The sequence below is a fragment of the Solanum lycopersicum genome, chromosome 11 (assembly GCF_036512215.1).
Source record: "Solanum lycopersicum chromosome 11, SLM_r2.1".
Lineage (NCBI taxonomy): Eukaryota > Viridiplantae > Streptophyta > Magnoliopsida > Solanales > Solanaceae > Solanum > Solanum lycopersicum.
The window spans coordinates 40571186-40586694 of NC_090810.1; positions in this window are offsets into that span (position 1 = coordinate 40571186).

Sequence of the window (15509 nt, forward strand, 5' to 3'; positions counted from 1 at the left end):
AAAACTACATCATTTATTAATGCAAGTGCAAACTAAAAAGATGACACATAAACTGAGACGGATGGATTAATAAATTGACAATGGCCGAACGAAAAAGCTATTGGTTTTATAATAAGTAAAAGAATATGAAAAGTTTTTTTTTTGTTAATAATTATATCTTAACGGCAAGAAATTAAATTAGAGATACATGTATGTTATAAAGTTAATGTTCATGCTTAATCTTTTAAATATTTATTATAATAATATTTAAACTTTATAATTTCCAGATAACTTTTCCAATTCTTGACACCTTTTGCTCATTTATGGCTCCCGATGATCCAGGGGCAAAAGGGAGGTTGGGTTGAGCTACCACTGGAAGATTGTGATCTAGTTCGTAGTAAAGATACTTCTTACAATCATTTTACCCAAATCGATACAGGAAATTACCCTCCCATACTAACTTTTTTTCTCTTTTTAGCTTTCTTTGTATAGAAAACAATAGAAATATGTGATTTTATAAATAGAAAATTCAAGTACAACTCTTGCAATCTAAATTATGTTATTATGTAATTGTCATAACTAAATAACTAAAGGTACATTTCTTGGAATCCAAATTATGTTATTATGTGATTAAAATATTAATATTTAATTTGATATTTAATCGTTTAAATTAAGTAGAAGAGAAAAATGGTAGTCTAATTTTGAGGTTAGGAACTTCCTACTTTTAGTAATATATTAGTTTTATGGCATGTGCGTTGCACGTTTGTATCATATCATATCGTATACAATGTTGTAAAATAGAATTAATGTTACTAAAATTTTTATTAAATAATTATAACTTAAAGAATATTGGACAAATACTTTTAAATTATTAATATAAATTTTCATAGACCTAATTGTTTTTAGACAAAAATGACCAGAAATCATTGAAACATTTAAAAATGCATTCAAAAATTTAAATTTGAAGATAAAGTGATATTTCATAGGTCATATTGTTCTTTACTTTTCTCAATTTGATAAACAAGCTTAACCAACAAAACATAAAAATAATCTCAAGATGAAAAATGTTTAGGAAGAACTTTTCCTCTTGAGGTCACGACGGTAAATCATGGACACTATTTAGTACAATTATTCTCTAAGGTATTAATACTTTAAATTTAATATGTACATGACACTAAGAACGATTGTCATAAATATTTTAATATGTTATCTTCATATGTGATATATCTTTTAGAAAATATTATCATTCAATTAATATTTGAGTAAGGTTATGATATAGATATAATTTAACAAAAAACAGAGTGTACTTACATAGTGAATGCCAATAATTTCATAAGAAGAATGTTATAGAGAAAGATGTATTACGTCAATAATCAGTTCTAAAGAAAACTATCCTTTTTTTCGCCGCATACATATCATATAGATGTTGTCTTAGAAGATTATTTAGCATCTTATAGATGTTCCATAGTAATATAAAACATTAATATTTTCAATAAAAAAATGAAATGATGAATAAAATTTAAAGTATTATTTATAAATATTAAATTTTATTTAAAATCATTTTATTTTTCATCCCTTATTTTTATTCATTTTTATATAGCTGACTAACAGTGTATCTTGTGACATAACATTTTCTTTGATCAAAATGAACATAAAATAACAGGAAATTCATACATAAAAAAAATGTTCATGACATATTCACCCTAATGTTTCATTTGATTGAAATCTCTTCCCACCAATAATTTACTTTTTCTATTCATTTTTACTTAGATATTTATTAGAAATAATTATTATCATAATTATAATATCATTATAAGTAAAAGTGAAAATCTATTTGTGAAACAGTAGACTTAGCACAAAACATCTAATTTAATGGGCTACGTTAATGCCCGATGTTTTACCAAAATTAGGAAGAAACTCCTTTATTTGAAGTTAAAAGAATAAGAAATGGAAATTCAAAGAAGAAATATCTTACCCAAATCATGTACCTTTTGTATTTGTTTATTGTTAGTGTCTCTGTCACATCTTTATCTCTTTATTCTATTAGAAGAAATAATGAACAATATGTGTATTTAAAATCTCTCTTGAATGAAAACACAAAAGAAATTATTCAAGAAAAAATATAGAAAAATAAATTAAAAATTTCCACAGAGCATATATACAAGAAATAGATTTTTGTGTGAAGCAAAGTTCATCGATAATTGTAAATTTTTTTTGTTCTCTTATTTTTCTTTAATCGAAAGTCAATATCTAAACTCCACTGCCAAGAAATTCGGCAAAACATATCAATGGATTGGGAATGAATCATTTATGAAAATCTTAAATGATCTCAAATTGTCACAAAAAAGAGATTTGAAGAACTTTTAAGGAGTGAATGGTTGTGATTTATGACCGAAGAAACATGAAAGTAAAAATTGTTGTGACAACTTGTAGGAAATTAGTCTCTTTAATGAATAATATGAGATAAAACCCCTATATTTATAGTAAACAGAGGGTAGTATGAACAAGAGTTTTTTTTTCTCTTACATGAAAAGTCATGACTTTCCGAGAAGTCACAACCCTTTGGAAACCTCACAACTTTTTGGAAAAGTCACATCTATTTGAAAATGTCACAACTCTTTGGAAAAGTCATATCTCATTGAAAAATTACAACCATTTGAAAAAAGTAATAACTCATCAAAAAAGTCACAACTCATCGGAAAAGTATATATATATATATATATATATATATATATATATATATATATATATATATATATATATATTTGTGTGTGTGTATACTCCTTTCACTATTGTTATTCTCTCATTATTGAACATTCTAAAGTCTCTCAAATGTTCAAACCTTCCCCATAAAAAACTCTATTGTTATTGGTTTATAAAAAGATCAAATATGTTGTTTGGTGTCTTCTTCCAATTTCAAACACCAAAACTAATCAAAAATATTTTAATACGTTATATAAACTTCAACTCAACACTATTTTGATATCATTATTTTTATAAATATTAGTCTAATTTACTATTCTAACTTTATTATGATATTATTTTCATTGAGAATTTATATTATTTACATCCTTAGTTCATGGTGTTTGTTTGTATATCTCTCATGCTTTACCTCATTTGTAGGTTATGATTATAGAGAAATTTGACTTGAGGCTAGGGATGACTCAACATAATTCGAGGCCTAAAGTGAAATTTGAATTAGGAGCCTAAAGTTTAAATAAACTTTATTTGTGTTTATTTATTTTTCCAAAATTTTGTAATGTAAATTATTACTTAATATATTTTTTACAAATGATTTTTCAAATGCCTTTTTTAATCATTGTTTTAGGTAAGATTTTATCAATTTAACATTGAAAAACATCATTTATTGAGACAATTGTTATATGATTGGTAACATAATTTGAAAAGTCATGAGTTGATAAATTTTAAATAAATATAATTTGATTCAAAAAGTTGATAATTTGGTATACCCAGCTACTTTAATATGAAAAGTTACGAAGAAATAAAAAAAGAATTTATAATTCACCTTGTTCAACACGTTTAGACTAGTGATTCATATTTTTGACAAAGTATTACTCTAACTATAAAAGATTGAAGAAATAAAGTGCAAAAAGAGTTAAAAAGGATAAATAATGTGAGTGTTACCGCAGAAAACACATGAATTCAAAACAATGTTTTTTTGTTTTCTTTTATTTTAATGGGGTTAAGAATATTAAAATAAACATAGTTTCTTATTGGGAAAATACACAAGTATCCCCCCCCCCCCCCATCTTATGTATGAAATCTTAGAGACACACTTATACTATACTAAGGTCCTATTTCCCCTAACCTTATTTTATAGATAATTTTTATTCATTTTTGACCTACGTGACACTATCTTCTGTTCCAAGCGCGTGCTCAAAATTTTATCAACCTATCTGGTTAATAGTGCCACATAGGCCAAAGAGGTAGAAAATGATTTATAAAATAAGTTTAGGGAATAATTGGACATTAGAATAAGATAAATGTGTCTCTAGGATTTCAGGCATAGATTAGAAGGTACTTATGCATTTTCCCTTTGTAATTTATTTGAGAGGCTGCCAAACTTATAGAGAGGATCCTGTTTGACGAGCACAAATTTTCCGTAAAGACAACATGGATAGATAAATTGTATACATAGATATATTGAAGATCATAAATATTTAGAAAATGAGTAGGTAATTGTTGGTCAAAATAGAGGACGGAGAAGTAGTTTGTAATAGTGAGACACTTAATGATTTTCAATAAAACCTGTTAGATCGACCAAATGATCGAATAGCATACCAAGAATGTTTACTACAACACCTCACACATTTCGAGCTAAATAACAATAAATATTTAACAATCAAGGGTATATTACATTTTTTAGTAGAGGCTCTTATTTGTTATGTATATTAACGACGATTGGAATATGATTTAAAATAATTTCTATTTAATAGGCTTCTTTCTATATACCTGGGAATTTCATGATATTTTGAAATTATACATTGAAAGAATTCGTTAGGTTTTCAAATATCAATAAATCGATAGCTTCATTCTTCTATCTTTCCAAAGGAATAAAATCACGGAAATAGTTCAACAGTAGCATGTCTTTAATTGCTTTCGTTATTTTATTGTATGTGTAGATTATCTAAAGGTAAAGCCTCATTTTTTTCCTCGTGTGAGGATTATTATAATGTGTATCTATCTATTATTAAATCATTCACTTAGTAGTCTAAAAGGTGACCTCTTTAAAAAGGAGTTATATTAGTAAAAGGCCAATATCGGTTGTTGGCATGCCTGATGTAAGATTGATTGATACATAAGGGGTATTTTGGGTTTTTTTTTATTGAAATTGGTCTACTTAAGAGGATTGTTACGTTTACACGTGTTATTCTTGCATTCTCGATCTTGTCACATTTTTATAAAACCTACCTATTCTTCACTCTTTATTCATCTCTTCGGCTTCTTTCTCTCCACCTCTCGCCGCTTAGCTTAAGTTCTGTAACAAAGTTAATTCTATTCATCCTATTTTTCTCTTTATTTTTCCAATGTGGGTATATTGTTCTTCTCCTTTTGTTCAATGTTTATAGATCACTCCCCACTCTCCCCTTTTTTTTAGGTAATTCATTTTCAAGAATAAATTATTTTAATTGGTGGTCTTATCCTCTGTATAGTTGTGGTTAAGGGATGTTCATGATTTGAATAAAAATCGATCCAGAATAAAAAGTTATTTAAAAAAGATTCAATAAATCAATTTTATTTGGTTTGATTTTGTTTGATTTTAGATTTTTGAAACCGGTAGTATTTTTGTTTTGTTTGAAAAGGTGTCGTATTAGTTGTCCTAGTGTAAAGAGCCAATATTGGATGTCGGCCTGCGCGAGGTAATATTGATTGATTCAGTGAGGGGAATTCTGGAATTTTTTATTTAATTTGACCTACTTAAGAGTATTGTGATGTTTACATGTGTTATTCTTGTATTAGCAGCGTTGTTACGTTCTTACAAAACCTACCTACTCTTCCCTCTTTATTCATCTCTTCATCTTCTCTCTCGCTCTCGCCACTTAGTTTATGTTCAGTAACAAGGTTAGTTTTATTCATCTTATTTTTCTCATTATTATTTTTATGAGGGTATTGTTCTTCTCCTAATGTTGAATTTTTGTAGATCTTCTTTTATTTTAGCTACCCCACTACCTATATTTCGTAGGCAATCACTTTTCAAGAATAAATTATTTTTTTGTTGGTGTTCATCTTTGTAACGACCCGAAAATACCTCCTAGAAGTTAGGGAGAACCCTCGTTTTGTGACCGGGCGTACTTGACCCTTTGGGTTCTTGTACAAGCCCTTTAACTATCATTCATTACATAAGACATGAAAAGTAGTGCAAAATTAAAAATTTTCATGAATAGATTAATAAAAAGGAAATTTTTCATAAATATTTAATAAATTCTCATCGCCACAAGCCAACTTAAGACATGACATAATAAGCTTAGGGACGCGGCCCTTTACATTTGAAACAGATACGTAATAATTCTTTACGTAACGAAACCATGAACATATGAATTATGCCCTCGAATATATGAGGACACACTTTGTCTGGAGAGAAACTTTCCCAAGCTTTGCCTTCTAGACTTCAACCTTTCTTCCAAAACTTATACTTAGTGTAGAAAAGTATGGGGTTATTACAAAAACAAGCGAAAAGGTACGTTTTAGTAAAATAACATTTCATGCCAAATTAACTATAACATTCATGAATTTAGAAACAAATCAACATGAGAACCGTAATTTAACACTTAAAGAAGAACTCACATAATTTTAACCAAAAAGAAGCAGTTATAGTGAACTTACCATATTCTTACAGTGAACACAAATTTGACAATACAGTGGACTATTGAACCTTAACAATAAATCATTTAAAGCATTCACAATGAATTATACTATTCTAAATGAGTGAACTTCCAAGGACAAGCGAAGAGAAAGTGAACTCATTTTCGTAGGTGTTTCCCTACCGCGGGATTATCCTAAGACTCACAAAGGTAAAACATGAAGAAAGTATGCATATGCCTCCTTCAAAACATATCAAAGAAATCCTCAAGACTACCCCTTTCGGCTTAATCACCTCGAGAGAACAAGCCCCACACTCAATGACAAGACATTAAAAGGACACACAACAAACCACCAAAGTATTCCCTTTCAGAATACCTACTTAGTGCAATGAGTAGATGGTGTGCCATACAACCACCTACCCTAAGTATTACACTCTTTTAGAAGGTTTGGCACCAACTCTTCCGTTTTTGAAGGTCCTACTTAGTGAAATGTATAGATAGCATCTCATACCACCACTACCCTAAGTAGTACGTTCTTTTAGAAGACTTACTTCATTCAATTCAAATAAGACTCACCAAGACTGCTCTTTTGGTTTGCCTACCTAGTGCAATGGATAAATAGTATCTCATTACACTACCTACGCACATACGTTTCTTTTGTGGGAGTTAGATTAACATACATAGACCATGAGATATAGACATGGAATCCCTATATTAACCCTTATAGGGTGAGGGATCATCACTTGCCTTGAATGAGTTGAGTCTCTTAGCATTTACATGGCTTTCCTAATAGCTACAGCTATGCGGACGCATAGTTATGGTATAAGGAGATTACTACTAAGTCACTCATTCTCTACTAATGAGGAGTACTCATCTAAAGAGGTACATTGGAATACAACATCTAAACTCACGAAGTGTAACAACCTCTTCTTTATATCCTCTTTGTGCTAGGCATTACTTCCCATAGATTCTAAACATTATAAACTACAGATTAAGAATAACTAGTGAGCACCACATATCAACTCAAGAAGGGAATTCATCCTCCAACCTATCTTAGAAAGATCATGAGATGTAGTGGGGTTGCTACAAAGAACTTTATCTGAAGTCACGAATAGTATTCACCCCAATAATCCCGTTAGGACTTATCTTAACTTCATTCATTTAATCAAGGGTGAGTGTGTGTTTACATGTGAGCACACCTTGACATAAGTTTCATTTTATTACATCTAACTTCTATACATGCTTAGACCTTATTTCATCACATCACACACTTTACATGCTTCACAATATCATATAAGTCCTTTATACATAATACTTAAGATACTTCTCATAACAAGCTTCTTAAAACAATTAACAAGAATAACTTCATTCATGCATACGCTCTAGCCTACTTCACACAATCACTTCATAAGGCACATTTAACAAGACCGACATATATATCACCTTACTTCTCATAACAAGACTTAATAGTCCCATTTACAATAAACTAGTAACTTAACATTCATACAATTCAACTAAACACCGCCACAAAGAAGGTGGACCATACAACTCAAGATTATTTCGAAATTAAACCTAAATAACATAACCAACTTAACCTTTAATCCAAGCTTTCATCACCTACAACAATTTACTCAATATTTCATCATACTAAATCCCTTTGGATAGTAGCTAAACATCAATAACAACATAAAGAAACCAAAGTTCAAAGATTACAAAACTAAGCTCATTTAACTCATTTCTTAAGCCAACATTAGTTGAAAATATTTAACATGATTTCATTGAAGTTTTTACCTTAAAATCATCAACTAACATTAGAAACATCATTATTAAGTCATTTGAAATGTTTTCATGAAAGACCCATATTTAGATTTGAAGATAGAAGAAATTAGGGTTGAAAACTCATTTTGAAAATTCAGTAGAAGGGACTCCTTTAATGAAAGAGAGTTCAAGGATGGATACCATACCTCACATTGAAGAAATACCAAAGATTTTTGATGAAGAACAAGACCACCAATATCCCTCCTAGAATTTCTTGGCTTCTAGGTTCCATGGTGACTTGAGATAGTCTTCTAAGAGAGAGGGATTTGGGGTTTTAGGAAGAGGGTTCAAAAATGAGGTCTTAGGGTGTAGAAAACTTTAATATACCTAATAAAATATAAAACTAACATCCTAGGGTCTGATGTACCGTGGTTTCACGGTACTTTCAATGCTTTTTCCTTAAGTTTAGTGTGTGTCTAGATCCTTTTTGTAGTAATTTTTATGTGTTTTATCTATGTTTTGTAGGAAAGTTGTCTAAAGCAGAAATTTAGATGATTGTGTAGAAGAGGTGACCCACGAAGCCATCGATGGCACGTCGTCCCATCGACGGTCAGTAGGTGGTGATCGTTGACTGGAGGTCCAAGCATCTAGAAGCAACTCAGGGAATTCGGACCAAGTTTGGGGCTACGGAAGGACCAACGGTTGTTCAACTGATCGACGGACCATCCTGGCAAAGCGTCGATCAGATCAGAGATTAGTCCCAGTACCCGATGTTGAAGAAATAACTATGTGTGAGACGACGAAGGCATTGACAAACCGTGTTGTTGGTCCCTTGATTGGGTCATAGAAGATGCAAGATTGAAGGCTGAAGAAGATGCTAAGTATGTTCTGATGGAGGGAGTCGATGGTCCATCGTTTCTTCAACAGACCGTCAGTGGAGTCATCGATTGAAGACGTGTTTCTGGACATACTTTCCTTATTTTGAACTCCTTTTAATTTAGGACTTTGTTATTATAAATAGGGTTAAAAACCTCATTTTTGGGATTGGACTCTTTATTTTTTTTAGACTTTTGTTATTGGATACTTAACTTTGGATTTCGGGAATTAATTCAAATTTCCAAAATCGATTCTCAAGTTAATTTTGTTATTTCAAGTGCAATTTCTGGATTTCTTTAAACCTGTCAAAATAAGTACATGAATTATTGTAACAACCATGAATTGTGTATTTCTAGGCATGGGTAACTAAATCCACAACAAGGGTTGTGGGAACCATGAGTGATTAACAAGGTAAAACTAGTTTAATAACAATTCTAGAATAGATTTTTGCATTTATTGATAATTCTTTTATTTAGAAGTCTTTTTAACGAGTGCACGCGTTAGAACTTGCCCTATTTCTAGTTGCCGGACCAAAGATGTAGTTAATAAGAAAAAATTATCAACATAGATTTAGTGGAAACTATCTAATAGGCTAGTGCGGGAAGTAGTAACTTAGCCATATATTATATGATTCTTAATATGAGGTAAGGTAAGGTCTAGTAAATTAGACACCAGCAGCCAGACCAAGGTGCGGGGTGAAATTCTTTAGTTGTCGGATCAAGGAATTAGAGATATCTAACTTACAACTTTGCATGCAAGACACTAGAAATGAATTGTTATAGCTAGGATTACTGCGTTATCAACCTACAGGGAACACTTACACCTCTGTTTTTCTCATCACGTGATAAACACCGAAGATTTAGTTTTGCTACTTGTTTTACTTAGAAATAATTGAACACTTTTCTTTCACAAAACCCCAGTTTGATTTACTGTTTTCCAGAAAAGACTTGAATGAATAGACGTAATCGGAGACTAAAGTTAAGTCTAAATCTTTTTCCTCGTGGGATCGACCCCAACCTAAAAATTGGATTCTCTACTTGATACGGCCTCTTATACTTCTATAGACAAGTATAATTTGAGTGTATCAAATTTTGACACCGCTGCCGGGAAAATGAATTTTAGATTAACTTTTAGTGCAACTATTGAATTTTAGTCAATAATTTCCTAATTTTACTTTGTTTCTTCATTTTTATGTCTTTCAAGTCTAGCTCCAAGTACACGAGTCGAGGAGAACCAACACTTCTATTTGATCAAGAACTGAACCATACATTACGCAGAATGAATGTGCCACAAAATCCTGCTAACCATGGTGATGGGATAAACCGTCAACTTTCTCCACAGGTTGATGCTCATAACCAAGTAATCGTGAAAAACCTTGATGAGGGCGCCCTGAAGAGACAACCTCCTGCCCCACGCCCTCAAGATTATTATAGGGGCAATGTTAACATCATCGATTCGGATGGACCTCTTGTCCTACCTCCTCTACAACAAGTTCATTCATTCGTGGTAACTAGTACCTTGATGTAGACTCTTACCGCTAGAGATTTGTTTTCGCGGATACCATCTGAGGATGCTCACATCCCCAAACTGAGGTCAGTGTGCAAGAGTTGTGTAAGGAGGCCAGAATTGGACATGGATATCATTGGATTAAGGGTGTTCCCTCTCTCACTGACGGGAGAGGCCGCAATTTGGTTTACTGAGTTGCCTTATAATTCGAGCTGAGGGATGTGTTCCTAGCAAGGTATTAACCGTTTCCTAAAACGCTTAACCACAAAGATAGGGTGAACAACATTGTGGCATTGCCTGAAGAGTCGGATAGTAGTTCTTGGGATAGGTTCACCTCATTTGTGAAAATTGTCCCAAACCACCACATTAATGATGAATCGTTGAAAGAGTACTTCTTTAGGTAAGTATAATTTGAGTATATCAGGGTCACAAAAGACTTGGGGTGAATTTACTAAACACCCCAAGACTTTACAAGAAACTTACAGATTTTGGGAAGTTTTCACCAACGGATCATTTTTCAATGGGCGGACCCTTGGTAGTGACTCATTGGTTGAGACTTAGCTTCATTGGAGCCTTTCCATCCTGACTTGCAGGGCCAATTGACGCCCTAGGTCGACGGACCGTTGGTGTACCAATGGACCGTCCTTAGGGTCGTCTATTAGTCACTGTTTTGGTAGCTTGATCGTAGTCTTGGTCCCTTAATCTAGGGTCCCTTGTGGGTCTTAGGTGGGGTCCGGACTTTAAACCCCTAAACTAAGCCGTCTAGGTCTTAGGAATATCTTACATCAATTTCGATTAAACAAACACGTAAAACTCACTCAAACGCATAAAGAGACACAAGCGCTATCTTAGGCACACCTTCCGAACGTCATGGACGTTCTTGGACTATGATCTCCAAATTTAACCAAACTTCATACACTGCCTAAGAACACTAAATTAACTCATTTTAAAACAAAATTAACTCAAGAAACATTCACAAGGCTCTAGTTCACCTTAGTTCGTTTTAGGGTGTTAGAGTATCCTCGGTATACCTGTGGGTTAGGGGTGTTCACCATTTGGACAAAAGTTGATCCAAACAAAAAAATATATATCAAAATTATTCAATAAATAAATTTTATTTTGGTATGGTTTTGTTTGTGTTTATATTTTTTAAAATCAATAGTTTTTTTTTCTTTCTTTGGAAAAAATCAAAGAAATAACTTAACCGATCTGATAAATTATGTAAGTACATATATTTTATTATTACTAGTTTCTGGACACATTTATCCTATCTAAACTAACATAAAATGTTTTAAATCACTAAAGTATAGAAAATCATCTTACAATTAAATTACAATAATATCATATCATTCCTTTTTAGAATAACAGTTCAAATATTTGAGATCTACTCTTTGACATCAGCATATAAGGCAACGAATTGACATATGATAACAAGTATCTCTCGTCGAGCTAAAAGAGAGATGAAAATACTTCTTAATTTAAAATTTTATAATTATGAAGGAAACCTAATCGATGTGTATTATTATCTAACATACACAAGATAAAATTCAGAGAAAAAGACAGAAAAGTGAAAAGACAATAATTATTAATATAGTTCAAATATAAATGAAGGTTGCCATTGACCTTCAATATTGACTTTTTTTATCATAAAGGAATATCAAACATCGATTCCTGCTAAATGAAATATTTTTTTCAAAGATTAGCTTTGAATATAGAAAGATAAGTGACAACTTGGATGTCAAAATGTATGAAAAGTTAAAAAATGAATTTATATTTCTCAAAATAAAATAAAAGAAAAAATATAAATATAAATTAAGAAATCATATCATGACTTCTTCCATGAATGGAACAATTTATTATAAGTCTTATCATTCATTATGTTTTATACCTCAAATTATTTAGTGTTTCTATCTTACACCTTACTCAAAAAAATATTAATTAACTAAACTATATTAAAAAATATAATACACTACACTCTTACACACCCTTTAAAAATCAACTCAACATATTTAAATGACTAAACTTTAAAGAAAATGAAATAACTTTTATCATCAATTAATATAGTACAATAATGTAATCACAAAAAAAAAAAGAAAATTACATTTTTAATAGTTATGAATTATATTACAAAAGTATATTAGTAATTTTATGATCTTATGTGTGACCTTTATTGTACATTTAAAATAAGAGAAACTATATGATAAAAAAAACATATCTAATTTTTTTATGTATAATGATGTCTCCTTCGTGGTAGGAGTATATTGACCATGTCATGATCTTATGCACGAGCTTTTATTTTACAGTTGAAGAAGAGAAATTATATACTAATTAAAATAAAAAATAATTAAAAATAAATAATTGATTTTTGTGTGATGATGTCTCCGTTGAGAAGATGAAGTCATTCACCTTTGTTCTTCTACAAAGAAAGTGAAGGAATGTTTTGTTCAATCTCAATTAAGTTTGATTGACCACCTCTTAGTCTTCTCATAAACCAATCTACTAAAACATTTCTTGAAATACTTTATCCCCATATACTTCACAGGGCTTGTATGTCTCTTGATGTTATTCACTCTAATATCATTGATATTTATAGATAGAAAATGTAGGAATAACTAAATTATATAAGGAAATTCGTAAAGTCAGTAGTTAGATAAGTATAAATAATGATATATATTCATGGAAATATTAATATTTTTTTTGAATAACCTGAATCCTTTTTTATAGATAAATCATATTAAATTGTTTGACATTTTTAAAATAACCTTTGATATTCCTAGAAAAGATCTGTAATTAATATATTCGTCATTGAAACATCTTTGTTTTGTTATAATTTAATTATAGAGAAAATGGTCAAATAGCCCCCCCCCACCCCCCCCCCCCGAAAAAAATTAATAATCTATTATCGAATTCTCAACTATACATTTATAATATAAATGAATCCTATAAACCCCTGAACATTTAAAAAATATAATATATAACCCTTAAAAGCTTGCACCCACATTTGTATCATGGATTGGTTGGCACTTGCCTGCCACATAATAATCCTTTATATATATCAAATTAAATTAATTCATTTTTTTATTGTGTTGTCATAGAAGCAGCCATTTGCCCAGAGCTGTTTGTCAGAGTTGCACCACTGCCTCAAATTCTTTCAATATAAGGATTTTTCCCACCCGCCTGCTCAGTCATCTTCTTTATTCTGTCAATTCAATCTTCAAAAATCTCCAATCTTCGTTCAATAGTCATTAAATTATCTGTCAAATTCTCCATTTTTACCCGATCTATTTTTCCTCTCTTATTTATGAAATTTTCATTCAAAATCAACAATAATTTAATGATCTCATATTGATGAAATTTTCACTCAACATTAATAATACTTGAATACCCAATAGTTTTCTTTTTTTAATTTAGTTTGTTTCTGTAGGAATCTTTAAATATAAAGATTTTATTTGGCTTTTGTAAAATTAGAAGTTCATTATAGATTTAGTAGTCAGAGTCTTTTCGAATTTGGAAAAACATAAACATTTGAATTTTTAAATTTTGTGCTTGAGATTGAATCTACATCTCCAACTTTAAATATATTGAAGCTGTGGAGAAAAATAGAGAAAGTGGAGATGTTGGTTCTCACCGAAACTGGTGATTGATGGATATGTTCTCACATAGTGTAGTAATAAAGGTTATTTCTTGAGGAGTTTTAGTTGAGCTCCTATGAGGAGTGTGAATTTGAAGGTGAGAGGTTTATTGATAGAAGGTCGCTGATGCAGGCTCCTGGAGGTGGAGGAGCAAAGCTCGTATAATGGATCAAAATGTCGTCGTCACTGGTGTTGTTGCCGACCACCGGTGTTGTTGCCCGCCGGCGCCGGTGTTGTTTCTCTGCCAAAAAAAGAAGAGAGAGTGTAAAAAGATCAAAATAAAATTAAAGGAAACATAATTTTTTTAAAAGAAAAAAACAAAAAGCTACTCTAAAATAAAAGAAATATTACTAAATTTTTAATTAGCTTTTTTTATTCACATTCACTCTCTCAAAGAGAGTGAACTACACACTCTTTGCCACCTCAGCATTTAGGAGAAAATAATTTCATATTAAAATAGCATAGGGGCTAATAGTAATCCTCTGAAATAAAAGTGTGTAGTTGAGAATTCGATAATAGGTTAGAGGTTCATTCGACCATTTTCTCTTAATTTTATATAAGTATAAGTTATTATGTGAATATTGGTAAATGTTTATCAAGTAAAGGATAAAGTGGTCGTTTAATTTTTTAGGGATATTTAATCACTATCTAATATTAAAAAATTAAAAAAAAATTATAATATATTAATTTATTGTAGGGGCAAAATTGTAATTCAACTTTGAAGTTTGGGTCTTCCCACTTATAATTATACTAGTAACAACTTTAATGTGATCTTGAAACTTCGTCAGATTTTCTGGATAAAAGTGTGGAGTAGCGCTCCACCAAGGTGCTAGCACTACCGTCCATTAGTTTGGGTCCTAGTGCCCCGCGCCAGCATTGCGCCCGAAACTTAGGCCAGTAGTTTGGGACCTGGCGTCCCGTGTCAGTAGTGCGCCAAGGTCGTCTAGACTTCTTCCTTCTGTGTTTCATTTCAAACGTGTTCATAGAGTCGTGACTATGTTCCCTTCTTTGTATTACCTCCTAAAGGCTCCATTTAGCTTTGAGAATTTCTACATGTTCTAATCACATGTCTTGATTAAAAAAAGTTAAAAAATAAAATAAATTAAAGTAAGTTTAAGAGGAAAGTTCAAGGAGTCCTTTTGATTTTTTTTGAAAATCTTTTGTAAATAACAATGGTTTAAAGTGAGTACTTTTTGAGAAATTAAATATGAGAAATGAAGAGTCTTATTCATGATATATGATAAAATTGAAAAAAAATGGATACAAATTGTGACGATTATGTTTCTATTCTCTCGTGTGTTTGTATGTGTGTGTATATACACATTAGTTCTCGACACGTGTATTCTATACTAGTTAGTACAACAAATATCTTATAATAATAGAAAAAAAGAGGAAAAGATTGAGCATATGGTAGAATTTTAAAAGAATCAAAATA